This window comes from Triturus cristatus, chromosome 11 (assembly GCF_964204655.1).
Source record: "Triturus cristatus chromosome 11, aTriCri1.1, whole genome shotgun sequence".
Lineage (NCBI taxonomy): Eukaryota > Metazoa > Chordata > Amphibia > Caudata > Salamandridae > Triturus > Triturus cristatus.
Window position 1 is genome coordinate 203106457 of NC_140594.1, and position 18407 is coordinate 203124863.

The following is an 18407-nucleotide window of genomic DNA, read 5'->3' on the forward strand; positions in this document are numbered from 1 at the left end:
GCGGAATATGGATAAATGCGAGAAAAGAATACAATATAACAACAGAGGGTCATGCATTATGAGACCAAAAAGACAAGATGGCATAGTTAAAGAGGATCAGAGAAAGAATTACATGACACTATTGATAAGTCCATGAACTAACGAGAACAAAGTTGGTGTATCTATCTAGGCAAAAGGAGGAAATTCATAACCAGGATCACGAGGCATTGGGATGAAGAGAGACATGCATGAGACACCAGAAACCATCAGAAATGCTGAACCAACATATTTGATCAGTATCCATAAAAAAAGGGAACAATGATGGCTCAAAGCTGCAAAAGTAAAAGAGGAGAGACAAATGGATATTAGTAAATCCGCAAAAGTCTGTGACTGAATTTTTTTAATACTTAGTATGAACATGGCAATGATAGGATAAGTCCTAGCATAATAAAGCGGCATAGACAGGTTGTGGCGGCATGACTAACAAGATGGCAGAATCACTTGCCAGATAAAAGAAAGGCTCTGGAGACATAGAAAGAGATTTTAGAGCTGGGAGAAGGCAAGCAACTGCATGTCAACCAGCTTGGTATTACTGGTGAGTACACTGATCGAATCTTTCACACAGGAAAGACTAGATTGATTGATATCTTAATAAGAGTGGGTTATGGAAGCCACAAGAGCTTCGTTTCATGAAAGAAAGCCAGGCCAGCAGGCTGCTATTGTTTTCTGACTGGGTGACTCAGGCACCAGAAAAGCAATCAGATCAAGTTCCACGTGCATGAATGACTTGTCAGTAGGTTAAACCCTTTTGGATTGGAGTTGGTAAACTCTGTTCAAAGTTGATTAAGCAGTAGGTGTCAAAGAGCTATGTCATGAAATGTTATGTTATGCAATGTGGAAATAATTTTTCTAGAGTGCAGTATCAACCAAATAATCTTTTGGTGCTAAACCTAGGACTTCACCAGGCTTCAACGGGGAATGTAGCCCAGCAAGTTATGGAAAGAGTTGGACAAAAATTAGTATTTTAAGTGCTTTCCAGACCGAAAGAGAAAGAAAGTCATTCTCAGGGGCAACAGTAAGGCATTCCAGGGAGCGGTGGCCATGATAGAACAGGCAGGGAGGCCAAGTTGGGCATTGAAGATTCTAGGAACATGTTAAAGCATGTGATGCACAGAATGGAGAGATCTATTGGAACACTATTTTTTAATGTGATTTCCAATGAACCTGTGAAACTATGAGCAATGCACAGGACTTTAAAGGTGATGAATGCTTGTTTGGGCAGCCACCATAGGGATTTCAGGATTAGGGTGGTGTGGCTGAAATGAGGAGCTGCCACCAAGTATCAATGGTCTGCAGTTGGTGAATTAGAGAGGAAGCATGTCTGTGGATACACAAAGAAAGGCAATGAGCGTCATTACAATGGCACATCAGGTCTCTGCAGATGGGAGAGACAGCACAGGATGAAGTTTCTTCAGGTAAAATGTGCCGGCTGATGTCATTGAGGAGACTTGACTCTTCATGAGAAGAGAAGAGTTAAATTTGACTCCTCAACTTTTTACTGAGTCTACTGGTTGAAGACAGGTACTAAAATCAGATAGTCGTGGGCAAGGGTGCCACAAATTACAATTTCCTTGCATGATCAGTATCTCTGTTTTTTCAGTATTTAGCTTACACATGTGGGCACCCATGAAATTCCTAACTGCAGAAAAACAGCATTTTAACTAGGAAGCATTGATAGTCCAGTGACTTAGTCTAAATAGATTCTGAGTGTCATCCATGTGAGAACATAAAATAAGACCATAGAAGTGGATGAGGGCTGCAAGAGATCTGACATTCAAATTGAACAAATAGGGTGAGAGAGCGGAGCCTCGAGGAACATTGCAAGACATAACATTGAGAGACACAAGGAAAAAGCTCAGACCAACTTGGTGGGATATTTCAGACAGAAAGGAAATGGACCATTCTAGTATTTTTCTAAGCATGCCAGTGGCTTGAAGGCAATTTCTAACAAGTATATGGTTGAAAATGTCAAATGCTGCAGACATTCTGAATAAATTCAGGGTATTGGCACTGTTAACATCTATGAAGATTGTCTAAGACTGCTAAAGATATGTCTTCCATATAGTGATGAAGATGGAACCCACCTGGTATCATATAAGACTCAAGGAAGTAGTAGAACTGCCCGCTACATTTAATTCTAAAATGTTGGCTTCTGCAAGAGGCAGCTAGTGGGCTAAGTGTTGGAGGATAAAGTCACGACTTTCTCAAAAGAAGAATTCCAGTGCCAGTCATGAAGGATGAAGCAGCACAACCTTCTTTTGAAGGTATGGGCTAGGATATCTTTGAAAGCACAAAGGAAATGAACAGGGATTGGAGCTAAAGTAGATCCCGAATTCTAATTCGTCAGAGTGGTCTGATTAAATAATTGAAAATCATTCCAGAGTTCATAGGACATGGTATTGGGTGAGGAGCAGAAGGTGAGATGGCTGATTTCTTTGTAATGTTGTCTCCAAAGGTTCCTCCTGTTTGTTACCAGCATGTCATGTGCTTAGTGAGTTGTCACAATGCCTAATACCTTTAACTGCAAATTTTCTATTTAAATAAACTGAGTTTATAATCTGCTTTTTGTGAAGGACTGTAATTGGACCTTCAGTGTCATCCAGCTTTGTAAAACATTTGTTTGAAGTTGTGTAAAATGTCATTAAACTAAGGGCAGTGTTTGTAGTTTTCTTTTACCAACTCCATCATGACTGGGGATAGAGAGCCCAAGTCACCGACTATATTATCATATTATTGTGGACATTTCTTTGATAGTTAAATTAGGATTTAAGCGGATTTGTTAAATAACTGTGGTGTTGGAATTTTAAGCTTTATGGGTTGTGAGAACCTAGTAAAATGGTGCTCAGACCAGCAAGAGAAATAATCAAGTCCAAAATATGGCCTCCATCGAGGATAGCAGTGTGAGATAACTGTGACAAAACACTAGAAACGAAATTATCTATAAGAAAAGATTCATTGGGATCTGAAGGGGAATTAAAATGCATATTAAAATCAACCACAATATTAGGTGTGGACTCGGAGGTAGTAAAGGCCACAATAGCCTCAGAGAACTATTTTAAGAAAATGTTAGCATTTCCTGGATGGCCATAGAGCAGTATATAAATATATATGGTGCCAAATTTAAAAAACATAATTTGGCTAGGGTTTGCATCACTTTTTTGACACAGAACTAACGACAAATCCTTTGTGGTATTTATAAAACAACACAAATGGTTATTTGTGTTGCTTTAAAAAAAAAGAACAAGTAACACAACACAGTGCTGCCTTGTGTCACTTTGCATCACTTAGGAGTTCCATGTGTGGTGCATGAGCGATCCTGTGTATCAACCAATGGATTTTGATGCAAGCCCATATCTACAAAGACTTGTATACATAGGTTTGCTACAAATGGTGCACCTTCCTGAAGCTCGAGTAACGAAGAGAAATATCTTATTTCTCCTCGTTGTGCAGCATGCATGCAAAGACAAAATAGCTTTAAAGGATAGTTTTTGTGCAGGATGGGAGCCATTCCTGCACAAAAATGATCCTGTCCTTAAAACAGACTCCCTTGCACTATGGCGCAAGGATGCCTGCATTGGCGCTAGGCAGCCACACATGTACCTGCGCATTGAGAGAGCAGAACTGCGCCCTTTCTTTGAAGACATGGCACTGTTCAGCTCTCTCTTGTTGAGGCAACGCAATGTAGCAACCGAACTTGATGCAGTGCATTGCGTGAACTCATTGAAAATATGCGAAATGTTTCATGAGCACTGGGGGAAGAAGAGTTCACTCTGACAAAAGAAGATGATGAAACTAAGGTGTAAGGAGGATCAGTTTAAAAACTTTCTTCTAAGCATTTGTAAGAGATAATTCAGAAGATCTGAAAGATTAATTATGCCTACTTGCAGACAATTTAATGATCAGTCATAAGAAGGTACATAGAGGGAGTAGAAAAAGAAGGAGTGATTAAAAAAGTGGGAAAGGAGGTGGTATTCAATAGATAGCAAAGTGGTGCACACAGGACACAGGAAACGTTTGCAGCAGTAGAGCATGGCTTTACCCACTAGAACATCTGGCAAACACTCACCTGCCACCCACATGCAGATATCATGCATGCTCCTCAACACCGGCTCGCTCTGCAAGAAACACCACAGATATCTGGGACCTGATGGATGACGCCACCCAAGACGTCTTATTCCTCATGATAATGTAGCTGACTTTAGCAGAGACACCGGACACCCCCGCTGCCATCCCCACAACCATCCCCACCGGATACATGATCATCAGGCAAGGTCGGCCAACACAGACCTGGAGGAGGAATCACCTTCACCTTCAAGGACACTTTCGGCTGCACTGCCTCTGCTGAAACAGGAACCTACTATTTGGAACACCTCAATTCTACCATGCAAATCATGGCCAACTTAACCCTGGGGGGAACCCTGCTATACCCCCACCAGGCACCAAACATCACAGACTTCGTCACACCTCTAGTCCTCAACTCCAGAACATTCATCCTCCTTGGAGACCTCAATCTCTACGTAGAAGACTGGACTGAACCAAACTCAGCTGCGCTCCTAGAAAGCCTTGAAAACCTTGGACTAACCCAACGTGTCACGACCTCACCCACACCGCTGAACACATCCTGAATCCCATCTTCCCATCTTTTAACAACATCACGGTCCACACATCCAAGCCCATCACCTGGACCAACTGCGCCATAGTCAGCTTCACAATCAACCTCCTTCACCACACAAAATCCTCCATGAAGAGCACAGAGCTCCGGTACTGGAGCAACCTAGACGAGATGGAATGGGCTTCCTCCCACCACAGGAACACACAGGCAACCTAGTGTATGTTAACAACTTCAACAAATGGAACACCAAATGTGCTGGCATGCTGCCCCCCACAATCAAGGCACATACCAAGAAAGAGGACACATGCCAGCTGGTGCACAGAAGACCTTAGAATGTCCAAATGACACTGCACCTAAAGTGGAAGTGGAAAACGAGCCAGATGGAAGTGGAAAAAGACACATTCAAAGCCATCCTGAGGAGATATCGCCAGCCAATATGGGAAACCAAGAGGAAGGCTCTGGCCACACGGATCAACACAAGCTCCAATCATCAAGGACTTTACCATGCCCACAGTAGCCATCAGCAACATCAGCCTAACTGAACAACTGTGTGATGATCTCTTGAACTTCTGCAGCAAGATCACAATCATATTCAGTAATTTCACTCCACAGCTGGACCCCCTAAACCTTGCCTGAGGTTTCCTGGTGGCAAATGAAGACAACACAATAACTACAATGGACAGCAGCAGCAATTAGGAAGCCACAGCAATCATGAAAGCCATACACTCCGGGGCACAATCAGACCCTTGTCCCGATCACGCCATCAACAAAGGATCAATCCCCATCAGCAAGGCCCTCATACCCATTCTTAACACCTCCATTGATAAAGCCCCCAGCATCGCTCTACTGAAGAAGCCTTAAACCAATCAGATCAAACTCGTCAACTACCAACCAGTAGACCACCGTACCCAGCCAAGGTCCTAGTAAAAGACATCAACAGATGCCTCTCCAACCACCTCGGCATTCACCAGCTTGTCGACGCCACTCATTGCAGGAACAGATGTCATTCAGATGATCCTCGACAGGGGCTAAACCACAGCCCTCATCCTTCTACATCTATCTACAGCCTCCGACACTGTCTCCCACCCCATTCTGATCAGGTGACTCCATGAAACGTGCATTGAAGGGCACACCCTTAAATAGACCTGTACCTTGCCTACCAGAAAAACCATAACCCTCAACACGCTACCCTACTCCCTAGGAGCACAGAAACTCATTTGCAGAGTCTCACAAGGGTCCTCGCTTAGTCTGACTTTCTTGAACATATACACAACCCTGCTGGCAGACGTCATTCGGTGGGGGCGCAACATCAACGGCCTCTCCTACGCATATGACACTCTCGCATAATACTGTCCCTCTCGGACAAATCCCCGAACACCAGAAACAATTTCACCAAATGCATGACTGAAGTGGATACCTGGATGAAGCCTAACTGCCTCGAGCTGAAAACTAACTAGACCAAAGGGGTGATTTTCGGAAAAGATGCCTCTCCGTGAGACTTCAGTTGGTGGCCTACAGACCGCGGATACAACCCGGTGCCCAGTCCACAAGCAAGAAACCTGACAATTATTATAGACAACATACTGGACATGTCCGCCAATGTCAACGCAGCATCCTGTTTTCAATACCCTGAGGATGCTGAGGAAAATCTTAATTTACCTACCAGACAACACCAGGAAAACAGTCGCCCAAGGACTCATCACTCGCAGCTTGGACTAATAGCAACCAGCTCACAAGAAGACTTCAGACCATCGAGAACTCTGTTGCCAGACTAGTCCCCATTCTCCAACGCTGGGCCAACATCACACTCCACCTCAATGAACCCCACTGCCTCCGGAAACACAAATGCACACACTTCAAACTCCTCACCCACACCTACTAGGCACTCCACAATATAGGCCCTACCTCTTGGAATAGCTGCATCCATTTCTACCAACCTCCTAGACTCATCCACTCCATAAGACTCTCATTAGCACACACCCTACGCATACATTAATGTTGCACCTTCTCTTACATGGCTCCTGAAACAACCTCCCACAACGCATCAGAGTTTCCTCCTTCCTTCTTGAATTCAGCAAGAAGCTGACGAATTGGCTCTTCAAGGAAGCCCACCAGGGCTAAACTACCTCACTTGCTACAGCGCCAGGATAGCCTTGCAGGTAATTAGCGCGCTCTAAAAATATAGCTTACATAATGTTAGACCTGTCATTCTTAGGGTGGTCTGCCCCAATCTTTTTGCCTGCTACCTCCTCTTTTTGCTCATCCTTTTTGTTGGCCTTAGGACTCTAAGCACTTTACCACTGCTGAACAGCGCTAAAGTTCATGCGCTTCTCCCCTAAACATGGTGACATTTGTATATACAAAATTGGCATATTTAGTTTACTTATGAGTCCCTTGTAAAGTGGTATACCATATACCCAGGGCCTGCAAACTAACTGCTACTAATGGGCCTGCAGCACTGATTGTGCCACCCACAACAGTAGCCTTTCAAACCTGTCTCGGGCCTGCCACTGCAAGGTCCGTGTGTGCAGTTTACTGCCACTTCGACTTGTCATTTAAAACCTTTTGCCAACCTTAAACTCCCCTTTTATTACACATAAATTACCCCTAAGGTAGCCCTTAGGGCAGGGTGCTGTGTAAGTAAAAGGTAGGACATGCACTTTTAAGTTTTGCATGTACTGGTAGTGATAAACAGCAAAATGTATTTTTCACTACTGTGATGCCTACTCCTCTCATAGGTTAACATTGGGAATATCTTAATAGACTTTTAAGCTGTAATCGCTGATTAGACAGGAGTAGATGCATCATGTTCTATATCCTTGGAATGGTAATGATAAATCCTCTTTACTGGTGAAGTTTTATTTAACATTACTATTTTAGAAAGTGTGCATTTCTCTGCTCTTACTGCTCTATGTGCCTGAAGCCTGTCTCCAAAACACATCTGGGGTGGGTGACAGCAACACTTTGTGCATTACCTCTAAACAGCCACTAACACAGGAAGAGTAGGCGTGACAGAGAACTTATCTACATTCTGATAGCACTTCCTGGGCAGGAAGAGAGGGAGGAGCTGACACTTACACCTGAATAGGCAGTGTCCTGTTTCCCACACATAGGGTGGATTACCCTCTACTGATAGTTTGATGCCAGGGCTGGGAAGAAAGGACTTAGTGCACTTCAAAGACCCTTTTTTGAAGTCACCCCCACTTCAAAGACACTACTGGGTATAAGTACTGGGTTTCTCACCCTACCAATACAGTACACCTCTGGACCTATGAAGAACTCTGCTAAGAAGAAGGACTGCTGTGCTGCTACAAGGACTGCCACTCTGTGGGATTGCTGCTCTGGAAGAACTGCTTTTCTGCTCTGATGTGCTGCCTGTTGCCTGCTACTTGCAACCCTCTGCCCTGCTAAGGAAAAGGACTGGACCTATCTCACTTGAACCCAGAGTGACTCCAAAGGCTTGCTGGCTTGCCCCCTGTTCTGAGTCATCGAAGACTTCCTACAACCGTGCAACAGCACCTGAACTCTGCCATCTGTGAGTCCTGTCCTGCCAAGTGGTGATAATCCAGTCTTGGGTCCTTGAAAGTGAGCTTTTGCTGATCCAACAAAACCGATGAATTGACGACTTTGCACCAATCGGAAACAATGCATCCCCTTCGACACCGATGCAGTTGCTGCTCGAGGACATCGCATCGACTGACTGTTCAACTCAAAGACGATGGCCTGCGTGTCCATCACCTGCATCATAAAGGGGTTCTTCAATGAAGCCTACATTGAGTGTGTGGATCAGAACTGATGCATTGCCTCCATCTATAGGATCAATGACAACGCATCGCCCCCCTCTGCTCCTCGCATTGAGTCTTCAACGTCGACTCTTCCTTCCTCCAAGGTACTTTTTCAGCTGTTCCTGCGTGAGTCCTGTAGCCGGCCTGCCCTCCATCGCAGTTAACCTAAACTTTGGATTTACCCCTGTCTAGCATGAACAGATATCCCAGGTTGGTTCTATAAAACTCTGAGCACTTTATTTTGATTTAATCTTTAAAAAGTCCTAGCTACTGTTCTACTTATAGGATTTTTGTTGGTTTGATCTTGTTTTACTCTCAAAATTATTATATATTTTTCTAACCCTGTGTGGAGCAATTTAGTGGTGTTTTATTGTTTTAAGGTGTGTGTGTGTGTGTGTGTGTGTGTGTAGGTGTGTGTGTGTGTGTGTCACAAATACTTTCCAAATTGGCTCTTTGGATAAGGCTGACTGGTCTGTGCCAAGCTACCGGAGGGTGAGCACAGGTTAACTTTTAGTGTGTAGCTAGCTTACCCTGACCAGAGTGGTAGTTCCTGCTTGGACAGGATGCATACCTCTTCCAACCAGAAACCCAATTTCTAACACATAACATAACAGAAGATTTATTGAATAACTTTAGAGTTCTTGGAAAATTTTTGCGTGCAACACAGTGTGAACTTTGTTATTTGGTTGGGGGTAGAAACGAACATCATTTGTGCTGGTCCCATTTAGTTATACCCAAGATAAAATCTGGAGGAGTATTAGAGTTGCTGGGGAGTTCTAGGATCTTTTGTTATTTAGGTGGGGTAGCTGTGGCGTAAAGAGTCCTAGGCCTTTTGAGTGATGTAGTGGAACTCTCGCACATTAAGCAAGTTGACAAAACCTTCTCTAAAGAGAAAGGTTTTCAGATCCCAAGACAAATGGAAGGGGTTTGGTTAGGGCCTTAGAGACTCTAAGGCCCTAACCAAACCCCTTCCATTTGCCAGACTGGCCCAGATTGGTCCAGAAGCTTGACATCATGATGCTAAAAGCCTCATTTGGAAAACCATTGTATTGTAGAGTGATTGCACCCCCGGAAACAATTATTACCATAGACAGGTTGAAATTAAACATACCATGCAGTATGGGCCAACTGATAGTCGTGGATGCAGGCCTTTTTATGTGCATCCACATTTGGGGAAATTGTCTAGTAGTACTCTATGGTAAAAGCATGCAGTGTGTAATAACGGATTCATACCATCTGCCCAGAGTGTGAGAGGTATATTTATATCTCTTGCACTCAGTGCGGTGTATGAAATATGTAATACCCCAGCACGGGCTATTCCATAATGGGGACCTCTTGTATGCATGTAGGCCCAGGAATATAGAATGCTGCACAGGCATAGCTGTAGTTTATAAATTAGCTGACTCTCCTTCCCTGTGTGCCCATAAACCTCTCTTCCCTCTTCCCCTACCTGCACCAACTACTATAAGTCATGCCCTGTTTGGTTCTGAATTGTGCACCTCAATGGAGCAGAAACATTATGTTGGATCAAGTTGGTTCCAGCAGGTTAGCCTGTGAGAAGTTACATCTAAACAATTGACCATGTCCAACAGCATGGCCACTTCAAAAAAGGAACTGCACTGCCTGTCCATCCTCTGCATCCTGTCTCCATCTCTGGCAAAGAGATGAGTTCAGAAACAGCCACTCGTTGGCTGCAGGAGTGTCTGGGACAGATATACAAACATAGCGGTCCTCATGGGATGCTTGTTAACCAGAGTGGGATACTGGTTTTCAAGCCACAGGCTTCCAAATATATGTGCTTAGCATTTTAGCATTGATTGGGTCACTTTTTCAGGTCTGGCTTTAAATGTGGCTTGCCAATGACCTAACACCAACTGCCATTGTTTCTGGATTTGAGCTGGCACCGTGAATCAGTTATTCAAGTTAACCTTTTAATGTATGCACCATAACAGAGCAAAGCATTGAGCCAAAGGCACAAGTCATGGCCGTCCCCCATAAACAAGTAGGGTGCATACTCCAGGACTGAGGAAAAACCTGCTGTAGTTGGTGTGGTAAATAAAGAATACTTTCAGAAGCCATTGGAACCAACCACTACCATTCGGCTAGCCTTCCATGGCCCCTCTTATTGCCCCACAGTCATCAACACACCTTCCTGCCATGTCAGCGCAACCTTGATGCTCTGGACTTCATACACTGCTCTTCTACCTGGTGGATTGCCTTATGCCAACCACAAAGTGCTGAGACGCAGGATCACGGTTGAGGCATCATGCCCTTGCTAAGCTAATGTTGCCAGTACCCCCCTCTTGCCATCCAAGGTCGTGTGGGCCACTCCAGCATCCAAGGTCGTGTGGGCCACTCCAGCCCAGAGCTTAGATGCATTAGTTCAATAATCCTGCAAGTGATGCGTGGCCTGCATCACGCATATCTGAGCCTGGTTTATCAAAGGGACCTGCCGGCGGCAGCGTTGTCCTGCACAGATCAGCTTTTCGCACATGGCCCTGGAACCATAATGCAACACGTGCACAATGCTGACATTTTTAAAGCCCTAATGAGGCATTCACAGCTTAGGCTGCACTAACTAGTGAAAAAGCACTATGTATTGTATTGTAATTGCATTTATATAGCACTCACTACCCCTGACGAGGCATTAAAGCGATTTTTCGCCAAGTAGCACGCTACTCCAGAACCCATAAAGGATTAGTGGTGAATTAGTATAGTGAAATATGAAAGTAATTTGAGTGGTGATATATTAGTCAGTTATTTGGATTGAGAAGGATAGTGGAGGGATAGAAAAGGGAAACAGGTTTGCATTTATATAGCGCTTGCTACCCTTGATGGGATAAATGTGAGCTGCAAAAAGGTAGGCATTACTTTTAGGGAAATCCAGTATCCCCGGATTAAGGGTGGAACTGTTTAAAAACTTCTGTGATGTTGCTTATGACTTGGCTATTGAAGTTAAATCAAATAAAAGTACTGACTGGATAATCAGCTAATTGTGTCTGGTTGTCGCGTGCTTTGTGTCTGAGCCTCTGTCCCACACCATCCCCTAAAAGTAAACCTTGACTGCTCGACTCTGAGAGTTAAAGCCCAAACAGACATACGTGTTAAATCAGTGAGCTTGCATTAGCGTCGGATTCCTGTTGTTACGGGTTAACAAGATTGTCCCTACTGCCCAAGAGCTCAAGAGGGCGAGGAGAACAAGAAGCAACGCAGAAGGTTCTCTCCATAACTCAGCAGCACGCGCAGTGACGTGGCACAGACCTTTGTTCCATGCTTGACTCGGCAGCAGGCAGTCCTCGCCGATGTGTAGAACTACCAGCAGTACACGACATGCCATTTATCGTCTAATATTCTTCTCAGGTTTAATTTACTTTGGTCTTCAGCCACGCCCCTTTTTTATGTCAAAAAGAACTAAATAAAAACTGATTGAAATTATTTTTGCTAGATGAAGTTTGGGAATCTGAAAAGACACCGGGGCGTCAGCTCTCCCCTTCTCCGGGTGTGCATACAGGATCACCCGATTTCCAGACATACATTAATTGGCCTCTCTCTGTGTACAAATGAGATCTTCCAGACTAGTTGAAAGTTCGCCACAAAGTCAAAAACGAACAGAACAAAATCTAATTACTGAAACGTTATTGTCAATTATCCAATGAAATGTGGAGCAAGTTAGGCTGCACTGCTTTAAGAAAATGGCTAACGGCCATTAGGAAGCAATGTGCACGCGTCTCCCTCCCAATCCTTATGAAGTGCAGTAAACCCAGGAAAGCCATCAGTGCTCTTCAGCGCCGAGGCACACGTCACTTCCTGTAGTGGCTGTCCTCTTTACAGCTTGAGAATGCAGTCCGAATGTGTTGGTCAACGAAGAGACCTCCTGTGACCTGAATCCTCCCAGGTGCATTCACCAGTGTACAAATTCCACCTGACCTGTCACAGATGGTTTCTGCTGAATACGGGGTTTTTGAGCATCGGTGGGACAAAGCATGGAGAACATTGCGCCTTGGGGCTAGTTACTAATTGGACCTATTAGTTCCGGTAGGTATGTTTAATATGTCCAGTAGGAACCCCTTTGTTGCGCCAAATGGATACTTCATCTGTTGTCCTAAACACATACGGTACAAACGGATCGAGTTAAAACAATTTGTAACTGGAAATTTCACCAGGGAAGACAGATATAGTTATGCATGTTTGACACGTTTCCAGGTGGAAATTAGAATTAACCAGCTTCAAAATGTTTATATTCAATCAAGTCGGTGACAAATTGAATTTTTGACACACAACAAAATGCTATGAAGGAAAAAAACAATTACTAACCATTAGAAACTGGCCCAATGGAGTTTCGACCAGAATGACATGCCTTGGTGCCTGGCTACCTCCGTCTGCTTACACCTGAAGCAGGACAAGGCTCATTTTTTAAAACATTGAATGGGCATCAAAATGTTTTTGTCTGAGTCAAACACTGTTAGTAGAAGATCAGTAGCACACCTATGACCTTGGATTTTTGTATTCCAGCATTAAAGATTTCCCCCAGAATGGGTAAATATCCCCAGTCACTAGACAAAGGGAGTTTTTTTTTGCAGCAAGTAAACAACCTTGTATATTTAAATGCACTTCACGCAAGGCAGCGACGATTCTTTCTTTGTCATGAAAATGTTTTCTTTAACTTTTCATGCCAGATAATGATGTTTACTTCAAAGACTCAGCGCAGCAGTTATTTTACAAGGATACTAAGATCATATTTAATTTAATTTAGAGGGTTTGAAAAGTGCTACTAACCACCCCAGCGCTATTGCGTAAGGGTACATCCAGAGAGTGGTGAGTAGTGACAAAGGGCTTCATTTAGATCTTGGCGGACAGGTTACTCTGCAACGGATATCACGTGAATCGTAAAACAAATCATACATACGGTATTTGTAAAGCGCAAACTACTGAGGGCCATCAGAGAGATGAAGTGAGCTATTGCCCGGACTCACATGGTGCTGTGCTGAGCTGCCGGCGGCAATCGAGCCGTGAGCCCCACGCTCTGGGGTCAGCTGCTCTAGCCACTGTGCACACTTCTCCCCTCTCCATTATATCCTATGGGATTTATATTTGGACAGACAGGATGTACGTCACCGTTCGCAAGATCTAAATGAGGCCCGTAGTGCCGAACCCAATGAGGGAAGATCAGCTGGTAAGGATGGAATCAAGGGACAGTCTGACCAAACGACTGTAGAAGGACCGACTCAGGCGACATGACCGCACAGGGATCAGATTATCTTCATGTCGCACAGGTATGACTAAAGGTGGCTAGAGTTCCACAGTTTGCACTTCTTTGCTAGTCCTGGTGTTTTGCATCATGCCTTCCAGTGAGGCACACCTATAATGCGCATGTCATGTACAACGCTCATCTTTAGGGTTGTCTTCTAATGGCAAGGGGTGCTTTCAGGAGCCTTACCCCTTGAATACCCAAAACTAAAGACACCTTTTAAAAAGTAACTGGGATGAGCAAATACAAGAGGTGCAGCGTTTGTTAGAAGAAGTAAGCACTTGTTGATGTTTCGCAAAAAGTGCGTGTATGTGTTGAAAACTGTATGTATGTGTGTTCCAAAAAGTGTTTTGCTGCGAGAACCAGAGAGAGCAGTAAAGAGACATTCACGTCTTTTAGATTAAAAAAAAATCGGGGTTAAAACATTTTAAATAAGTTCTTCTAAAAGTGTATCCTTAGTTTTCTCAAACAATGTATATATGTTCTGTTAGACGGGTGCAAATCCATTAAGCATCAATGTGTTAATTCCACAGAATGCGCAGCATAAGGCAAACTTCAGTTGAAAAGTCACTCTGTAGGTATAAAAAAAAATCTCGAAATAAGGGTGCCCGGTCATTAATTCCAGGAAGTTTATATTCCAAAATGCTACTTTCTAGCAGCAGGGTTTGCCACGTACAGGCCCTTGACGTTGTGGGAATGAATTGCTTGGGGTTAACAGCTATAAAACACTGTGCACGTGTTAACCACCCTGCTATGGACCGCAGCAGACAAAACCATCGCAACGCAATACAGACATCAGTCCAAGGAGGCACCTATGTACACCTGCGCCAACAATACCATACCACACAGGTGTGCGTAACCGAGGCGTAAAGGGAAATAGATGTGAGGGCAGCTCTCGGGGCTTGCTCTTAGCAGTCACTAATTCTGTACATTTCTAAGTTAAGGTTCATGAGGCAAAATCCAATAAAATGATGAAGGATTGATACGCCCACAGGCACAAAATGTTTATTCATGAACATTTTCCAGATCAAATCGAAATTTCCACAGAGCGCCCTGAATCGCCCGTGTGATTGTGTTAGCGCTGCCCAAACGCTAAATGAAATAGCAGACTTTGAAGTTTCTGTCATGTTACCTGTTTGTTTAAGGAAACGCGCGTTTATATTCCAAACATGTTATTACATGTAACAACAGGCTTCAGGGTTGAACGTTCGGACTCACTAAAGTTAGGTGCACAGCGATAACTTCACGTCTTTTCCCCCAGAATTCAGGAAATATTTTTCTTCGAAGAAAGTTGCAGGTGAAAAGCAAATACAACTTACCAGATGGCAGGCTTGGGTTTGGGTTTGAGCTCTGAGCGCTGCTGTGCGGCAGCGTCGTCCCGGTGGCCTCGAGACTGGAAAAAGTTTTCTCTTCAAGGAATCTCTTTGTTTAGCTGAAGTTGGGAGCGCAGTGGTTTGGTCTCCACACGAGATGTCCTCTCTCGCGGCTTCTCGAGCTGTGCCTGGCTGCAGGGGAGCCAGCCTGAACCCTCTCAAGCCCAGAGCTGACTGGCTGCCTCACAGATTGTTTCCATTAAGGCTGGCTTGCTCGAGGGAGGAGGGGTGCAGGGGTGGGGGCTAAGATAACCAGGAGTCTCCTCTCAAGGCTCCCCCCTCCTGCCTTGGCGGTGCTCCTGCTGGGGCTGGCCAGGGCCCTGGGTTTAAAGTGACACATCTGCAGTGGCATGTGGGGTTAGGTAGGGAGGGAGGGAGGGGGTGTCGAGGGATATGTGGGGGGCGCAGGTTGCTTGCGAGCCCACTTTAATTGAACAGACATACTTTCTGCTTCCACTCAGGACCACCAGACAGCTGAGGCAACTCGCATCCCAGCGACCTCGGTTGCCTCGGCCTTTCCCCTATTAAACGCAACGACTGCAAAGCTGACATTTCTTGGCATTTCAGTGCTGGCCTGTAACTGCTGCGAGTACAAGATTGTTTAAAAATGTCTAAGAAGGGTTTTATGTTTGTTGGGGAATTGCTCGGCCCCTCATACTAATACTCGAAGCTTTTGCCAACATTATTCAGCTTTCATCGACTTTCCAACTGAACATTATACACATAGGCAGACACTGAGGAGGACTGACATGCAACCCAGTGAAATGCAGCAGCAAACACAGGGCAGATGATACCCTCAAAATCCAGCCCCTAGGTTTGCATTGTTCACAGCAGGGGGGGGGGTATATGGACGGGAGGGGGGTGAACACAGGCTTACAACTCAAAATATGTTCAATGGCAGCAATAAAGGGCTGTTCAGGAGTATTTATATACAAACACAAAGTGAAATATGGCATACAGGAACAATATACAGCCCCCTGAGGTCAGTACAATAGTGTTCAACAGGCAGATCCCCGAGTCCCACTTCCCTCTCACTAACGGTAGTAATTATTCCCCATTCACTATAGGTTACCTTCAGGTTAGGCCCACTAATAGTCCGAGTCTCAGTAGTCCTACTCCGACGCTTGTAAAAGTCAAAAGTGTTCCAACGCCCGAAGCGCTATGAAGCAGAACAAGTTACCCGGGGCCTTCCGACTCAACAATCAGTATGACCCACTTCTGCAGGGGTGGGGTGACTGGAGTCTTTGGGAGCATTTTACTTACAGATATTGCACAAAGCTTCATTGGTTGCCTTTGGTGAGTAGAAGTTGCGGCTATGCAGGGCCAGCGGTTGGGCATCCAATGTGCTTCCTCCGTTGAGACGGTAAGTTCCTTTGATCATTCCAAAGGTGGTGGTTGGGGGGGTGTTCTGGTAACAATTCTCAGTCTGGGGCTCGGGCCCACATAGGTCACAACAGCGGCCTCTCCTCTCAATGACAGCTTGAACCCGGCAACAGTCCTCATCCTTTCTAGTGGCCCCCTCTGGCATACAAGGTCACTGACCTTACTCTGCACATGGGTGACTGACGAATCAGCATAGTAGTACCTTCCTCTTCGCGGTGGTCCCTTTTGGCATACCGTGTCCCCAGCTTCCCTCCGCACATGGGCTGCAGCCTGTTTGGCACAGCATTAATCTTCACGATTGCCCTCTCTGGCATACGGGGTCGCTGACTTCTCTTTGCATACTTGCCAAGGCCTGATCAACACAGCAGTGATTCCAACAACTGGTAACTTCATGGCGGTCCCCTCCCCAATCTGGGGTTGCGGCCTGTTAGAAATGGGATTTCTGCTTAGCTACGGCTTGCGCCAGAGCCAGGCAGAAACCACAACTCTAGTCAGGGCAAGGGAGTTACACGCTGAAGATAACCCCTGCTCATCCCTTTGGTAGCTTAGCACGAGCAGTCAGGCTTATCCCAGAGGCAATGTGTAAAGCATTTGTGCAACACATTCACACAGCAGCAACACACTATGCACACTACAAAAGAAACTCCACACAAGGTTATATAAAAAATAGCCTTTGTATTATCCAAAACACTTTAGAATCATAATCACACAATATACACTGTGCCAACTGGCACTGGGAAATATTCACAGGAGATTATATACAGGACAGGGCCAGTCGGGCCACTGTCAGAACCATCACAAATCACAAGTAGCAAATGTAAAACACAACCAGTAACTACTGGCAGAATACTGTACTCAGCATTAGCATGGGCGACATAAACGCATTATGTCTGCTTCATTTTAGGCATAAAACATATTAGGAATAAACCCCATTACGCAACCTCTGTAGGCATAAACACATTATGCAATAGGCATCATAACCATAAACATATTATGCAATAACTCACAATTAGGAGGGCACCTTAGTGACACTCCCCAGGTGCATACATCACCTTTGGGCCTTGCGCCCTATCAACACCATAAAGCTGAACCCAGGCCAACTGGTCTTTCTAGGGGGCCCAATGCCCTTTGTCCAGAATGTCAGGGCTTGTAGTGGGGCATTCCACTGGGCCTTTTGCTGCCAATGCAGCCAAAACCACGGTGCGCAATGCGCTGGGGGCGTGGGGTGCTTCTCACCCCTTCCTTATTATGAAAACAAAATGCCCCCGTATTGCAGCTGCCCGCTCTCTCTCGCGGTGCAGCTAGAAATTTGGCCTGGCACCACTGTGCCTGGGGTGCCCCACTACGGAACTCTGAACACAAATTTGCCCCCAACTTTGCAGCTGCCCGCAACTTTGGTGCAGCTGTGGTGCCAAAAGAAACTGGCACCAACACTGCTCTGAGAGCCCCGTTCACCGGGTTCCTCCTGGGGCCAGCACTCGGCACCGACAGTGCCCTATAGACCCCCACTCCTCAAAATAGGCACTAACCATGCCTGAAGAGCACCAACCCTGCTCCACACTCGGCCCCCACTCACAGGGGCTCAGTCGTGGACTCCGCTCCTCTGTTCCAGGACTCCAGGAGGCTCCTTCTCATTCCTGCCAGGTGTCGGGAAGGTGGCTGATCGAAACGGAGAGCCATCGAGGCTCCGGTCGAGCTCCTCCTCTTGGGGCTTTCCTGCGGCTTGGGCCACGAAGGCACCTCGCCCCGCAGCAGAGTCTCCGCCATCCTTCGGCACCGTCCAGTGCAGGGTGGGCTCCTGTCTGGATTCTCCTTCCGGTTCGGGGGAGCCGCATTCAGGTTTGGTGAGTGGCGCAATCATCGCTGCAAGCCTACCAGTAGCATTTAATTTACCGGCCCTGGGTATCTGAGATACCACTTTACCAGGGACTGACAAGTAAATTAAATATGCCAATAGGTGTATACCA

The 18407-nt window shown here is 45.4% G+C and overlaps 1 protein-coding gene across 1 annotated transcript in view; it reads right to left on the reverse strand.

Moving 5' to 3' along the window:
• Positions 1 to 15233, reverse strand: part of TMEM119 (transmembrane protein 119) — a 36367-nt gene extending 21134 nt beyond the window's left edge. The window contains exon 1 of the mRNA XM_085632745.1: positions 15004 to 15233. The gene's annotated coding sequence lies outside the window, so the exon portion shown is untranslated. The remainder of the gene's footprint in view (positions 1 to 15003) is intronic.
• Between the last annotated feature and the right edge of the window lie 3174 nt (positions 15234 to 18407).